Here is a 14,647-nt window from a genome sequence, read left to right on the forward strand (position 1 = left end):
ACCCAATTGTCACATCTTCTTTCTCAGGGGTTGTCAGGGCCTTTCAGAATAGAAAAGTAATTCCTTCTCACATAAAACTCAATATACTATTCTGGATTCAGTCAGGAAAACAGAAACCATGATAGGTATTTCAAACATGAGGGATTTAATACAGGCAATTCTTTACAAAGTATTGGAAGGGCTGAAGGAACAAAAAGAAGAAGGGGTGATACACAGAGATCTGAAAGCTCCTGATCCTTCTAGGTTGGCACCTGTGAGCCTGCCCCTGCCACTGGGCAGCTATGGATGCTGCCACTTCAGGGACTGGAACTGTCAAAATTGTCCCTCCATGGCTAGGGCTGTAATCAACAGAGATTCTGCTGCTGCCTGCCTGCTGGTGACTGTAGCTGCACTGCCCCTCTGCTGCTACAGTAGCTATTATGGAATTTAGAAGTAGAATGCTTCTCGCTTCCTTCAACCTTCTGATCTTTCCCAATGCCTGCCATCAGCAGATACTAACAGGAAGCCACTGGCAAGGAGTCTGAAAAACATAATTTGCAGACTTCCAGCCCTAAGCAATATAGAGCAGATTATAAAACGTTAAGTATAAAGCTGAAAAACAACAGATAAATAATCAACACAAGCAGGCAATTTGCTCTAAAGCAAAGCACCCTAAACTTTTTTTTTAAGGTATAGCATATATCGAAATTAGGATAAACTGGAGAAGATTTGGGGATCTCTATGTGGTGCTCAGTAAAACTATCTATTAAATTATATTTGTATTATAGTTATGATGAAAAATTACAATACAAAGTATAAGGAAAAATATTAGATATTGAATTGTCTGAAATTTCCAAGTAAAATATTTTGAAATTTTAATGATAAACTTGCACTTGCTTCCATAAACATGACATTTTATGTTGTGATTTATACTTGAAATGGCTACATATAATTCTTATTAATGCTCCTTAGTGAAGAGTTCTTCAAATTCTTGATAGTCACTATGATGAGAAACTATTCACAAATGGGTGACAGAAAAAGTCAAAACTTTTTAACAGCAATTCAAAAATTCACTGCTATTGAAAATATATTTAAAGACTAATAGCTCTTCCTCTTCTTCATTGACAAACATACTGCAGACATTTCTTATAATAATATAAATGGCTTCTGAATTCTATCAAAAAATTTCAGATCCACTTAATGTGTTCCTATCATGCATGCATTATCAGTGTAGTTACCCTGATGCTAGCTTATATGTCCCTAAAAGGACACATTGGCTGCAAATAGACGGGAGCATTGAATACATGTGAAAATAGAGATTAGGGCTAACACTGAGTCAGGAGCTACGCTGGTCAGAAGCCCCTGCCCAAGCTCCCCAGTCCCACTCTTTCTGCACCTGGGGCACATAGAGCACAAAATCCCCCAGCAGAACTACAGCCTCCTCGTTCATGTTGAGACCATGTTGGCGTTCTCTAAGTGACCTGCTGAAGGATGTGCCAGGTGGTAAAGCACCTCATTGACTGCAATCCTTGCCTCTTGGCAGAGTAGGGGTAAAGGACATTGTTCGCTTGCCATCTGCAGGAATCTTGGGGCACACTGTCACATCCCACTCCACAAAGGAATCAGTATCTAGAATACAATCACATCCACTTGTGGCATACAAATTGGGCAGCTCTACCCTCAAGACCAGAAAGAACCACATGGTTTTCCCTGCTGTGGATTTCAAAAGCTTATTTGGGTCTAGTTCTGCTTGGAACTCCTTTCACTGATTTATGAAAGCCTACATCTATCCCCGATATACAGAGACATATGTTGACAAAGATTCTGAACAGATTTCTGTATCTTTGTAGCAGAACTTTGCATTGCAGCCTTGAAATAAGAATGCTGGAAAACTAACCTTTGGTTAGTGTGGTTGGCAGCTCTAAGACTGCTTCTGATGATCCTTCCTCCTGGTATTCACAACCCTGAGTGTGGGTTGGACCTAGCGATTTGCTCTAATGAATACAACATGACAATAGCGATGGGATGCTGCCGCTAAGATTAGACAGCAAAAGGACACTGGCTTGCATCTCGCTTATCTTCTCTTGGTCTCTCACTTGCTCGCTCTAATTGAAGCCAGTTGCCATGTTACGAACTGCACCATGGGGAGGCCCTCATGGCAAGAAACTGAGAGAGGTCTCCAGCCAACAGCTGGAGAAGAACTGAGGCTCTTAGTCAAACAGCCTGGAGGAACGGAATCCTGACAACAATCATGTGTGTGAGTTTGGAAGCAGATCTTCCCCAGCTGAACCGTGAAATGACTATTGTTTATCACATTGCAGTCTTAGTCAACATCTCGATTGCAGCTTTGTAGGAAACTCTGAGCCAAAGGACTTTAGTTAAGCTGCACCCAGATTTCCGACCACAGAAATTGTGAAATAATGTTTGTTGCTTTAATTTGCTAAGTTTGGGGCTAATTTGTCTCTCAGTGATAGGTAACTAATATAGTCACGTATCTTCAGTGGGAAGAATGAAATTCATAAAATATTTGATAGCCTTTCATAGTAGATCAGGAGCTCACTAACTGACAAACAATGAGATCATTTGAAGAATACCAAATTTTTGAAAGTTAAGAGGGAAGCCAGCAGTAACTTACAGCATGATTCTTCTATTTCATTCATAGATTTAGGATTGTGTTTGATAATTCATAAATACAAATACCTTGCAATAGATTTGGTGACAAATAACCAAACAAATGTAGTCTTACAAAATTCTCAGACCCTTCATATTGGTTTGCTGCAAAAAAGATATCTAGATTTTATCTTAGAATATTCTCTTATTGAAAAGGAGCTAATAATTTTAAAATATGGTTTAAAGCATATGCTTACTAAAAACAAAAGTTACACATTTATTATTAAAACACTGGAAAAGACAGAAGAGCACAAAAGAGAAAATTAAAATTTCCAATTATCCCACCCTCTAAAGAAAATCGCAATCAAGATTTTGGTGTATATTTCCAGTCTTTTTTCCCCCTATGTGTATGTATGTGTGTGTAAAACACCTTTGTAACATATAATATACATTTGTGACCTATTCTTTTGAAAATAGGATTATATTGTAGATTTTATTTTGGAAGGTGATTTTTTGTTCGCTTCCTATAAGATGAATATTTTATTTGTCATTAAATGTATTTCTCCAAATATTTGTGGCTACATAATGTTCCATTGTATGGATGGACTATGATTTATTTAGCTGCTTTTGTTGTTTATTACATTCTATTCATTTTTGTATATTGTGAAAAAGAGAAAGAGAATGAATAGTTTCTTTTTCCTTATTGCTCATGGGTCAAAAGCAAATATAGGGATGACTAAGTTGTAGTTAGCTGTGAGAGTACACAAAAGAGGTCCATGAGAGAGTCTGCTTTTTACTCACTATCCCTTCCTATATTCTTTCTTACTCCCAGAACCCTGGTTTTATTGGGCTAGCAATATTCCCAGCTTATAAAAAAACCCAGCAAAACCCCCTTGATTTCTCATATAGGTAGAGTGATGTGATCCGTTCCAGGCAGTGAGAAGTCTGCAGAGTTGTTGGGAGGGACATCTAGGAAGACAACTTTTTGAGGGGGAAGGGTAAAATCAGTTGGTAGGTGTACCTTTTCTCTTTGCCTTTTCCCTTGTTACTGGCTGAAAAGTATGCAGACCTGAAGGCTAGAGCTCTGGTAACCATCTCAAGAGCACAAGATGAAGGTCTCATTGTAAGGATGGCATGAAAGCCATTTCTCATACCATGATCACTCCAGTGCCCAGGCATACGGAGTAGAATGGAGAGCAGAATCATCCTCACTGTGTAAACTGTTCTTTCTCTCTCTCATGTATAACTAAATTTGTATAAGTTAAATGAGCATATTATATACCCATTCTGTATTTACATCTGTCCTAATCTATCCAACACCACTTCAGAAAGCCAACAGTTTCTATTGTATACCTACATGACCAAAGACTTCTTTAAAAGGGTTAAAAATTTCCAAAGGCCAATGATAATTTGCACGATAGACCTAAGAGTTAAGGATATTTTTTGCATTTTATGTAGCATGTGTGCTTACGTGTGCTGGGTGGTGAAAGATAGGAGGGGAGAGGGGTTGCATTACTACCAGTCGCTCTATCCATCCTTGAATTTCTTAACTATCGACTTAGATCCATTGAGTTTGTCAGGTCAGTTCAACTGTGATGATGTGACCCAACCACTAGGTGAGCCAGATTGCCCGCGTACATCCTGACACCTAGAATAAATTCAGGAGGTACAGAAAGTTATTTAAGCAAAAGAGGACTGTTTGGGTGGGGCAAGCAATAGTTCTTGAAGCATCAGACTATGAGGAAAGATGACCCAGTCTTGGGTCAAATTTGGGATAGAGCCACACAATGTTAGAACTCAAAGGCATCACAGAGAGAGAGCATCCAGTCCAGAAGTGAGCAAACTTTACTTGCCAATTCAAGGAAATAAAAGTATTTATAGGTTTCAGTTTTCCCCCTCCCAAACTGAAAATAGCTGTTTTTAGGTTTCATGGAGAAAGATAAAGTCTTAAAACTTATGTCACCCAATTCATTGAATTGAAAAATTATGTTTCAAGCTGTATTGCAAAGTTAGGTGATGACTCCTGGATAGGGATTGATTATCATTGATCATTGTCATTTTACAAGTAGAAAAACTCCTTTTAGCTGCCACCCAATGCATGATTCCAAAGTCACATTTTTAGGCATTTGTCATAGCAGTACTCTACTCTCAGCACAGGGTTCAATCAGAGAAGAGCTACTAAGGTGTATATACATATGTATATATACACAGGGATTTGATCTTTCTGAATTGTGGGGGCTGGTTAAGCAGTCTCTGTAAGGCTGTCGTCTTCTCATCTGAACCTGGAGCTTGACGTCCGAACCAGGCAGGCAAAATCTGGAAGGAATGACGAAGATCAAGAAGAACAAGCCCAAATCCACAAGCACGAGGTTAGAGCCCCATGAGGACAGACTGAAACTAATGCCAATTCTCATTGTCTCTAACCTTAGTGGTGTGAGTATCCTGCAGAAGCCAGGGTTCATTGTCATCATAGAGCTAAGCACACACACCTGGCCCGGGAATCAAACGTTGAAGGAGAATCCAGGGGAAGATGGAGGAGCTGCTTCCTCACACCCAGCTGCTGCCTCACATCAATGAGGTGAGTCAGCAGCTCAGCTGACAAGATGTGAGAGCTACAAAATGGCTGAAGCTGTCTAGATCTCCCACAAGACTCCCTGTGGCCTGCCTTAAATGGAAACACACAGTAAGGGGAATTCTGGGGAAAGCAGTTCAGACTGTCTAAATTGACACATTCTAAATCACCATAATCCATCGTATCTGCAGTCCAGCTAGTCGGAAGGAGGAAGGAAATGGAGAAGAATCCATCCTCCTCTATTTAAGGACAATGCATCAAAAGGATATCTAACCCTATAGGCTAAAACCTAGTCAGTTGTCTAAGCCACAAAGGAGATGGGAAATGTAGTCTTCATTCCAGTGGTGATGGGCCCAGGAATTCTGATGCTGGGGAAAGAAGAAGGAAGGATATTGAAGACAACTCACAGTTTCTGCCACAACACCCTTGGCTCTGCCTGGCATATCTTTTCCTCCTCTGCTTGGCAAACTCTAGTAGTTCACCCCTATAAGCTTAGCTCAATTATCATCCTTCCTGCAAAGCCTTCACTCTGTTTTCCCATTGGGCTTTATAAGTCCCTCCATCTTGGCACTTTCTTGTTTATTCATTTAGCAAGTTTTAAGTTCCTTCATACATCAGGCATTGTTTCTGGAAGTGGAGATTTAGCAGTGTAGGGGAGGAAGACATTTCCTCTACCCACTGTACGTTCTTTTGACCAGAGAACAAATTAAATTCACATGAGACAGAATAACAGGAGAAAATTAAACAAATCTTTATAACATGTATACATGGGAGAGGCTCAGGCAATCTGAGCAACTCACGAAAATGGCTGAAGCCACCACCTTAAATATCATCTCCAGCAAAGGACAAAGGAGGATGTTGGGGGTGGGGGAAGTCAATTACAGGAGGTTACCAGACAAGTACAGTAATTGGGAGTAAGATTATTATGCAGATTTAAGTCCTTGCCTTCCACATTGATGACAGTTTCTAGAGATAAGGTCATCCCTCCTTCCTGGTACAGAGAGGGGGACACCTTTACAGATGGAGATTTCCTTTACAATGTAAATGTCTCTTAACAAAGGGTAAGTAAATTCCACTATTCAGAATCTCTTTCCTGTCTGCAGTTTTCAAAAGTAACCAGCTCAAAATAATCCTCATGCCAAAGAGACATATCTTGGGGTGGCCAATTCCAATCCCCCACAGTAGTGACCAAAATAAAGTCCTTTCCTTTGCAAAATTTATTGCATCACAATTATTTAGTATCCTTTATACTCAAAGGCTGTCTCAAATTGAGACAAGAAGGGCAAGATTCATGGATAACTTCAAGCCTTTTTTATTCCCAACTAAATGTATGAACCTGCTGTCCAGGATTAAGATTAAATAATTGGGTAAGGCTTCAAAAGTACTTCATATTCTTTCCTATTAAGGTAATATTAATCACAAAGGTAGTATTTGTGATTTATAAGTCATGTCTCTTTTAGGGAGTCATGGACCTGGAGAGGACCTTGGAGATTACCTGATGAAAGCACCTCAGTTTATAGGAGAAGTCTCAGTCTTGGATCACGAGATTATTTGCTCAGGATTATATGCCAAATTAGTGTGAGGGCTAGAAATAGAATGCAAGAATATTGATTCTTACACAGATGCCCTTGATGTACTGCATTTTTGTGAAAAAAAAAATCACAGTAAAAAATATACTTATGTTGGGCTAGCCCCGTGGCAGAGTGGTTAAGTTCGTGTACTCTGCTGCAGGCAGCCCAGTGTTTCGTTGGTTTGAATCCTGAGCGCAGACATGGTACTGCTCACTGAGCCACGCTGAGGTGGCATCCCACATGCCACAACTAGAGTGGACCCACAACTAAGAATATACAACTATGTACCAGGGGGATGGGGAGAAAAAGGAAAAAAATAAAATCTTTAAAAAAATATATATATACTTATGTTTATAAAATCAGTATTTCCAAAAATTATAGAAACAAAATTAGGGTTAAAAAACCCCCCAAAAGAATAGGGATATGTTGGTATGTGTATATGTGTGATAGTATTGAGGACATTTTCCAGTTCCAATATGGGAAAAAAAGAGCTATAAATAATTTGAATTTAAACATTAGAGAGTGGTAACATAGAATTGTAAAATGTCAGGTTATGTTGAAGATGTTGAAGATGACAGATTACATTTCACATCAAGGTCCATGTAGCCCTTTCCTAAAATTTCATGGATTCTATTAGAGATCTGCTTTATGTTAATTTGAGATCTACACTAGTACACACAAACACTTAAAAACCAAAAATCACAGTTTTAATTGAAAACCGATACAAGAAATAAAGCCATTAAGCACAGTTTTGAGCAGCCATTGAATTCTTGCTCTTTGAACCTTTGCTCCCACACACCAACAGGTGCAGTCTAAAACACACGCCCCCACATCCACACGTACACATTCGGCCACTCACCCGCCCATGGCACACTGTTCTGACACATTTGTTCCACCTTCTTCACCTCCGGGAGACAGCGTGAAGGAGAACGAAAGTCAGGAGCACAGATGTATGACACATAAATGTGTGTACTACACAAAGCCTCTGGAAAAAAGCTTTCAGGAAAATAAACAGTATTAATTTATTTCAGAAAAATTAACTTTCAGTAGAATCAATGAAAATATAGCCAGCTCCTCTAGGCCGAATTCATGAGACCAGAAGCGAAGATTGTGATTCAGAGTTTAATCCAATCCATTTTTGATAATATATCTGAAAAAATATAATAAATTGATGGTCTCCTGAGAACAGGGTTTAAAACAGAACTATTAAATTAGCTCTACTAGTCCTAAAAATAAGAAAATAGTAGTTTTAGTTTTACTGATGGTGGAGGAAGACTTTCAATTTAACTCACTAGGGCTTTTGCCCTGGAATCTGAAATCTTTCTGATTCTGCTCTATGTTTAGATTTAGGGGGATACAATTAGATTAAATATTAGATTTTGAAAAGTGCACGAATATGGAAAATCATCAATGCTACTGCTAGAAATACGAAATCCCGGAATTGTGGCAAATCCCAAATTATCACGTGAGATAGATGGCCATTGACTGTGCATTACTGTTGCTGACAAAGCATCTTATATTTTACATAATAAATTTTTGTTTATTGAGAATCTTGGAGGTTTTGGCAAGCAATAAAATAATAAAAAACAGAATAGAAAGATGCACACTTTTTCCACAAATGAGTAGAGAGAGCTCACCTTTGGCATATGCTGACTCTAGGGAATGAGTGCAATTTTTTGGTTACAAGTGGTAGAAAACCTGACCCACATTGGCTTAAAAGAATTATTATTACGTGTACCTGAAAAGCCCAAGCGTAGGTCCCAGGCTTCCAGCACAGCTGGATTCAGGCTAGAACAATTTGCCCGTGCTTGGTTGCTCTCCATCCTTTAACCCTGCCTTCTGAGTGCTTTCTGTATCATGTACCTCATGGTGATGCTCCAGTCCTTCCATCCTCTCAGGCTCAAGACCAAAAGGCAAAAGCAACTTGGCTTTCCCAAGAACTTATAGTTACTGACTTGAGTTTCCTGCTCATCCCTGAGGCCAATCACCATGGCTACGGGAACGTGATGCACTGACTGGCTTAGGCTCAAGGAGTATGTTCACTTCTGAGTGAGGACAGAGATGTAGTCTTGCTCAAGCACATGGATCAAAGTAGGGGAGAAAGAAGAAAGAGTGAAACTTAATATGAAAATTGGGAGCTGTTCCTGGAAGATGGAGAACAGGTGAAATTCTGGAATACAAACCATACAGGCCTATTACAGGGGAATCTCAACTGTGGCTGTGGATATATGGTCTTACCGGCTCTATCAGGACCAATTAACAAGCAATCTTAGATCAAGGGTAAGGATAAAAATGCTTAGTGAATCTACCATTTATAAGGCAGATATGTCACTGGATCATCAGTTTTCTTGGCTGTACAAGGACAATTATACCACTTACAACTCAATTTTTTCAATGAGTATTAAAAAACCAATGCATGTGAAAGCATAGGTGGCTAATAAGTGTCAATTACCTTCTCATTTCCCTTTGAGTTAAATTTTCCTTTCTTAGATTGGGAGTTTTTCAGAATAGAAATTATGTCTGATTTGTTTTTTTAAATCTCTAGAACCTAGGACAATACCTAATACATGGTAGAAATTTAATGTGTGCTGAACAAACAGTTGTTAAGCATATTAGTTAGGTTATAGGATAAGCTGCTATAACAAAGAGACTCCAATATATGATGGCTCAAACAAGATACGTGCTCATTTTTCTCTCACGGAACGGTCTGGAGCTGTTGGGCAGTTTTTGGTAGGAAGGCAGCTCTGCTCCTGTAGATCAGCTTCCTTCTGTCTTGTTCTTCCACTTTCCCTTGTTTTCCTCGTGGGCATGGTTGAAGCTGGCTGACTCCCATCGCAACTGTGTTTTAGCCCATGGTAAGCGGGAAGAAAATATGAAGGGGCAAACAGCTTCCTTTTAAGAATGTGATACAGATGTTGTGCACATCTCTTCTACTCACATCCCCTCAGGCAAAACCTAGTCACGTGGCTACAAAGAGCTACAACGGATGCTGAGGAAGATAGCCTGTAGCAAAGCAGTCACATGCCAGCTAAAACTAAGGGGGTCGATTACAAAAAAAGAAAAGATGAGGAGAATGGAGATAGCGGATCAGTTAGTGGTCTGTGTCACACAAGCAGCCATGTGGAGGTCAGAGACCCTGGAGCAGTGGCTACCAGTTTCCTCGCAGTGTCACTGGCAGTGAAAAAGCAAAGGAAAGGGAAGAGACCGTGGATAATAGTTTCAGAGTGTTGTATGTAAATATGTGTTTACAAATACAGTCTCTCTACGTTAAGGCTAAAGACGGAAGTTAGACTCATGGGACTTGAGCTTAGCAGACTGACTGCATATAATCTTAAATGCATTCTAACGCACCTATTTCTTTCAACTCAGCTCACCTAATTTTATTAAGTCAGAACAATGAACTTGGATTTTATTTATTGGATTTTATTCTTAAAGGGTTACTTTTCTAGAAATGATTCACCCTCATTAGACCATTTCTCCACATGAAAGTTCTAAGGGATGTAGGAAGCATTATTTGAGCTAAGAATCATATTTTCAACTAAAGATATATAAAAGAATTTTAATTGATGATTATACTTACAGTCTGTTCCATGTTGAAGGGAGTTGTCCTAAATCAAATATGACATATTCAAGGTAATTAGACGGCCCAGAAAATCTGGGGCAGTCTAATTTTAGATACCTGATGTTGTAACCAATTCTATAAAATAGTTTTGAGCATGCACCACCAATATATGTATGTTTATTTATTTACATATGTATACACTAACATATATATAAACTGACATGTTACATACATTAGAAAACATACACCAAAATAAAAATTTTTAAAGGATGAGCTAAAATAATTATAAACAGAAATTCTAATATTCACTTCTTATTTTCTCCTGGGGCACATGAGCACACAACATGAAAATCAGTGCACTAGTCAATAACAGAATCTGAACCAGAACCCAGGTCTCCTGACTTCTAGTGCAGAGGTCTTTCCTCTTAACCTCAATGCCTTTCATCTTTCTAGTATAAGGCAGGCTTTTGTTCCAGACAAGATAAAGTAAGTGTATCCCATTTTACACCTCCTGCTAACAACAATAACAATAACAAAAAGCCCTGAACAAAATACACAAATCACTTACCAGGAAATCTGAAAAGTGGAGAAAAGAAAGTGAAGTAGCTAGAAACCTTGAGACTTGAGGAATGACCTGGCAGTGAGTTTCCCAGGCTTTTTTTTTTCTTGCTCTCTATCTATCCAGGCCTGTGGGCTAGGAACGTTTGCAACCTGGAAACACTGGTGGGAAGAGAGAAAAAATCCCCAAGAAAATCCTGCTCCCTCTAGCCAAAGGACCAAGAAAGGGGCAGCCCAGCAGAACAGAAACCTTTCAACTGTGTGTAGTAGGCAGAATTCTAAGATGCCCCTCCAGATTTCCTGCCACTGATGTACATGCCGTGACCAGGAACTGTGAATTTGATGGACTTCACCTCTGTGATTAGGCTCTATTATACGGCATGGTTGATTTTAAGATAGGGAGGTTATCCAGGTGGTCCTGGCCTAGTCATATGAGCCCTTTAAATGTCAAGAATTTTCTCTGGCTGGTAGTAGAAGGGGAAGTTAGAGAGATCTGAAGCATGAGTGGGATTTGACATGAGGGTGTCTTTCTGCTGCTCAGATGGAGGGGTGTGACAGCTAGCAAGATACAGAGATCTCGGTCTTACAACTGCAAAGACATGAATTCTGCAAACAACGTGAGGGAGTTGGAAGTGAATCTTTCCCTAGCTGAACCTCCAGGTGGGGATGCACTTGGCCCACATCTTGATTTTAGCCTTATGAGACTTTGAGCTATGGGACTCTTGACTCAGTGAAATTATAAGATAATAAATTTGTGTTGTTTAAGCCACTAAGCTATTGGTAATTTGCTTGTTCTTGAGACAAACGTGAAAAATCCATGTCCTCCCTCACACCAGTGACACAGAAGTAGTGGAACTGGTTGGCGGAATTCTGATTTCCACCCCGAATTAGTTTCCTGTTGCTGCTGTCACAAATTGCCACAAACTTAGTGCTTAAAACAACACAAACATCTTATAGTTCTAGCAATCAGAAGGCCAAAATGGGTCTTATGGGGCTAAAATCAAGGTGTCCACAGAGCTGCGTTCTTTCTGGAGGCTCTGGGGAGAATCTATTTCCTTGCCTTTTCTAGCTTCTAGAAGCTACCTGTATGCCTTGGCTCATGACCCCTCCTCCTCCATCTTTAAAGCACATCACTCCAACCTCTACTTCTGTGATCACATCTCCCCTTTTTCTTGACCCTTTTGTCTTCCTCTTATACATACACTTGTAATTACATTGGGCCTCCCTGGATAATCCAGGATAACTTCCCCATATCAAGATCCTTAACTTAATCACATTTGCAAAATCTCTTTTACCTTGTGAAGTAACATATTCATAGGTTCTGAGGATTAGGGTGCAGACAACTTGGAGGGGGGTATTATTCTGTCTATGACCATCTCCTATAGAACAACACTGTAGAGGCTTTATACACCAAATTGACATTTGAACCACAGCCACAAAAGTGAGCTAAGATACATTCTGAACATAAACAGGTTAACTACATGCTAAATTAGGAGATCTAAACAGGAACCAGAGTCTTATAACATAATATCCAAATGTCCAGGATAGAGTCCAAAATTACTCATCGTATCAGGAAAATCTCAACTGAAATGAGAACAGACAATCAACAGATGCCAACAGCAAGATTCCACAGATGTTGGAGGTGTCAGACAGGGATTTTAAAGCAGCTATTATAAAAATGTTCCATAAGCAATTATAAATATTCTTGAATAAAATGATAAAACAGAAAATCTTAGAAAAGATTTATAGACGATATAAAGAACATCCAAATGGAAATTTTAGAATTTAAAAATATAATAACTGAAATAAAAATCTCATTGGATGGGTGTTTTAATTGTACTCAGGATTTAATTTACAGAGGCGACTGAGTGAGGACACGGAGAGGTCAATGCCATTGCAAGAAGAGTTTATGAAAGGGCATGCCATGCAGTACAGGGCTACACGAGGAAGTACCAGGGTCAGTCAGGAGGCAGGAGGAGTGAAGAGAAAGCACGGGCACATGCCTTTATTGTGGTTTCCAAAAGAAGGAATGGGCAAGGCAGGGTAGGCAAGTTTGAGCAAGTTTAGGATTGGATAGTTGAATAATTTCAGCAGGCTCTGGGCTATAGTAGCAGTCTCTAGTTGTCCCATACCTGGCCCTGGGGTGATTTAGGGCAGGGGAAATACTGGCTTGCTGTGTGAAAGTTAGATAAAGGAGGTGGTTGGGGGTATGAGCTCTGGACTGGCTGGTGTGCACATGAAAACATGTGGTGGGAGATTTTTTTCCTATCTCTAGGAATTAGTCTGGGAGGGGCAGTCTCTCTCTGACCAGCAAGGCCCCCAAGATGTCAAAGCATCATAAGATATAGAAAATAAAAAATGATTGAAACAATGGGCTCAATAAGAAAATGAGGATGCCAGAAGAGTCAGTGAACTTGAAGATAGAGCAACAGAAATTATCAAGATGAACAACAGCAAGAAACAAGATTTTTAATAAATGAATGGATCCCTGGGGACCTGTGGGATAGTAACAGAAGATCTAACTTTCATGTGAAAGCTTCAGGAGAAGAAAAAGAATGCTGAGCTGAAAAATATTTGAAGAAATAATGTTTCAAACTTCTCAAATTTGGTCAAAAACATAAACTTACAGGTTCAAAGAACTGAGTGTACCCCAAACAGAATAAACTTTAAGGAATTCACACCCAGACACATCATAATCAAACTTCTGAAAGTGAAACACAAAGAAAAGCTTTTGAAAGCAGTCGGAGCCCGAGAGAAACAATGCATTACTGACTGGCGACCAATGATTTAAATGACAACAGATTACTCCTCAGAAATTTGAAGGACAGACGGAAGAGGCAAACATTTTTCCAAGTCCTGAGAAAAAAGCATTGTCAACCCAGAATTCTTTATCCAGTAAAAAATGTCCTTCAGGAAAGAAGGTGAAGAAACACTAAGAGAATGTGTCACCAGCAGACCTGCTCTGAAAGAAAGGCTAAATGAAGTTCTTCAGACAGAAAGGAAATGATATCGAAAGGACACCTGGCACCCTGTGAGTCGAAAAGGAGGGGCGGAATTATATGGATTGCATACTGTATGACATTCTCAAAGTGACAGAATTATAGTGATGGAGAATAGATCAGTGTTGCAAGGGGTTCAGGTTGGGAGAGTATTAACACAAAGAAGTTTATTTCTGGTGATGGAACAGTTCTGGATTCTGACTGTGGTGATGGTTACAGGAATCTACACATGTAACAAAATTTCAAATTTCACCCCCTAAAAAAGAGTGTACGTAAAGAAAGACTGGTGACGTTCAAATAAGGTCTCTGTCTGAGTAAACAGCATTGGACCACTGTGAATTTCCTGGTTTTGACATTTTACTCTGGTTTAGATGATATTATCATTGGGGCAATATGGAGTACACAGAAATTCCTTGTAATATTTTTTGCAGCCTTGTCTTAAACGATTTCAAAATAAAATGTTATAATAAAAATATAGAACATATTTTATTTTTTTTAATTGGATAACTTATAAAGATAGGATAAAAGCAGGTGAAAGCAGGGTTTGAAGAAAATCAGCTGATTTGGCAATTGGTGAAGGAAGGATTTTGGATGGTTCAGTGACGTTATTCTGTGCACACCCCCCCTCCAATCTATATTCACGTGTGCATATGCACACTGCCACACACACAATTATACTCACCTATGTTTCAGTATTTCCCTGTTGTTTAGAGTGTTCTCTTTCCAGCCATCTATTTTAGATTTTTCTGTGCTTGGCATTAGGAAAGATCTCTCAGAGGATCATCTCTCTTTTCCT

The 14,647-nt window shown here is 39.3% G+C and overlaps 1 long non-coding RNA gene across 2 annotated transcripts in view; it reads right to left on the reverse strand.

Moving 5' to 3' along the window:
• The window catches only part of LOC139076663 (uncharacterized), a 204,352-nt gene that overhangs the window by 44,645 nt on the left and 145,060 nt on the right, over positions 1-14,647 (reverse strand). The window lies entirely within an intron of this gene.

Source organism: Equus przewalskii, chromosome 17 (genome assembly GCF_037783145.1).
Source record: "Equus przewalskii isolate Varuska chromosome 17, EquPr2, whole genome shotgun sequence".
Taxonomy (NCBI): Eukaryota; Metazoa; Chordata; class Mammalia; order Perissodactyla; family Equidae; genus Equus; species Equus przewalskii.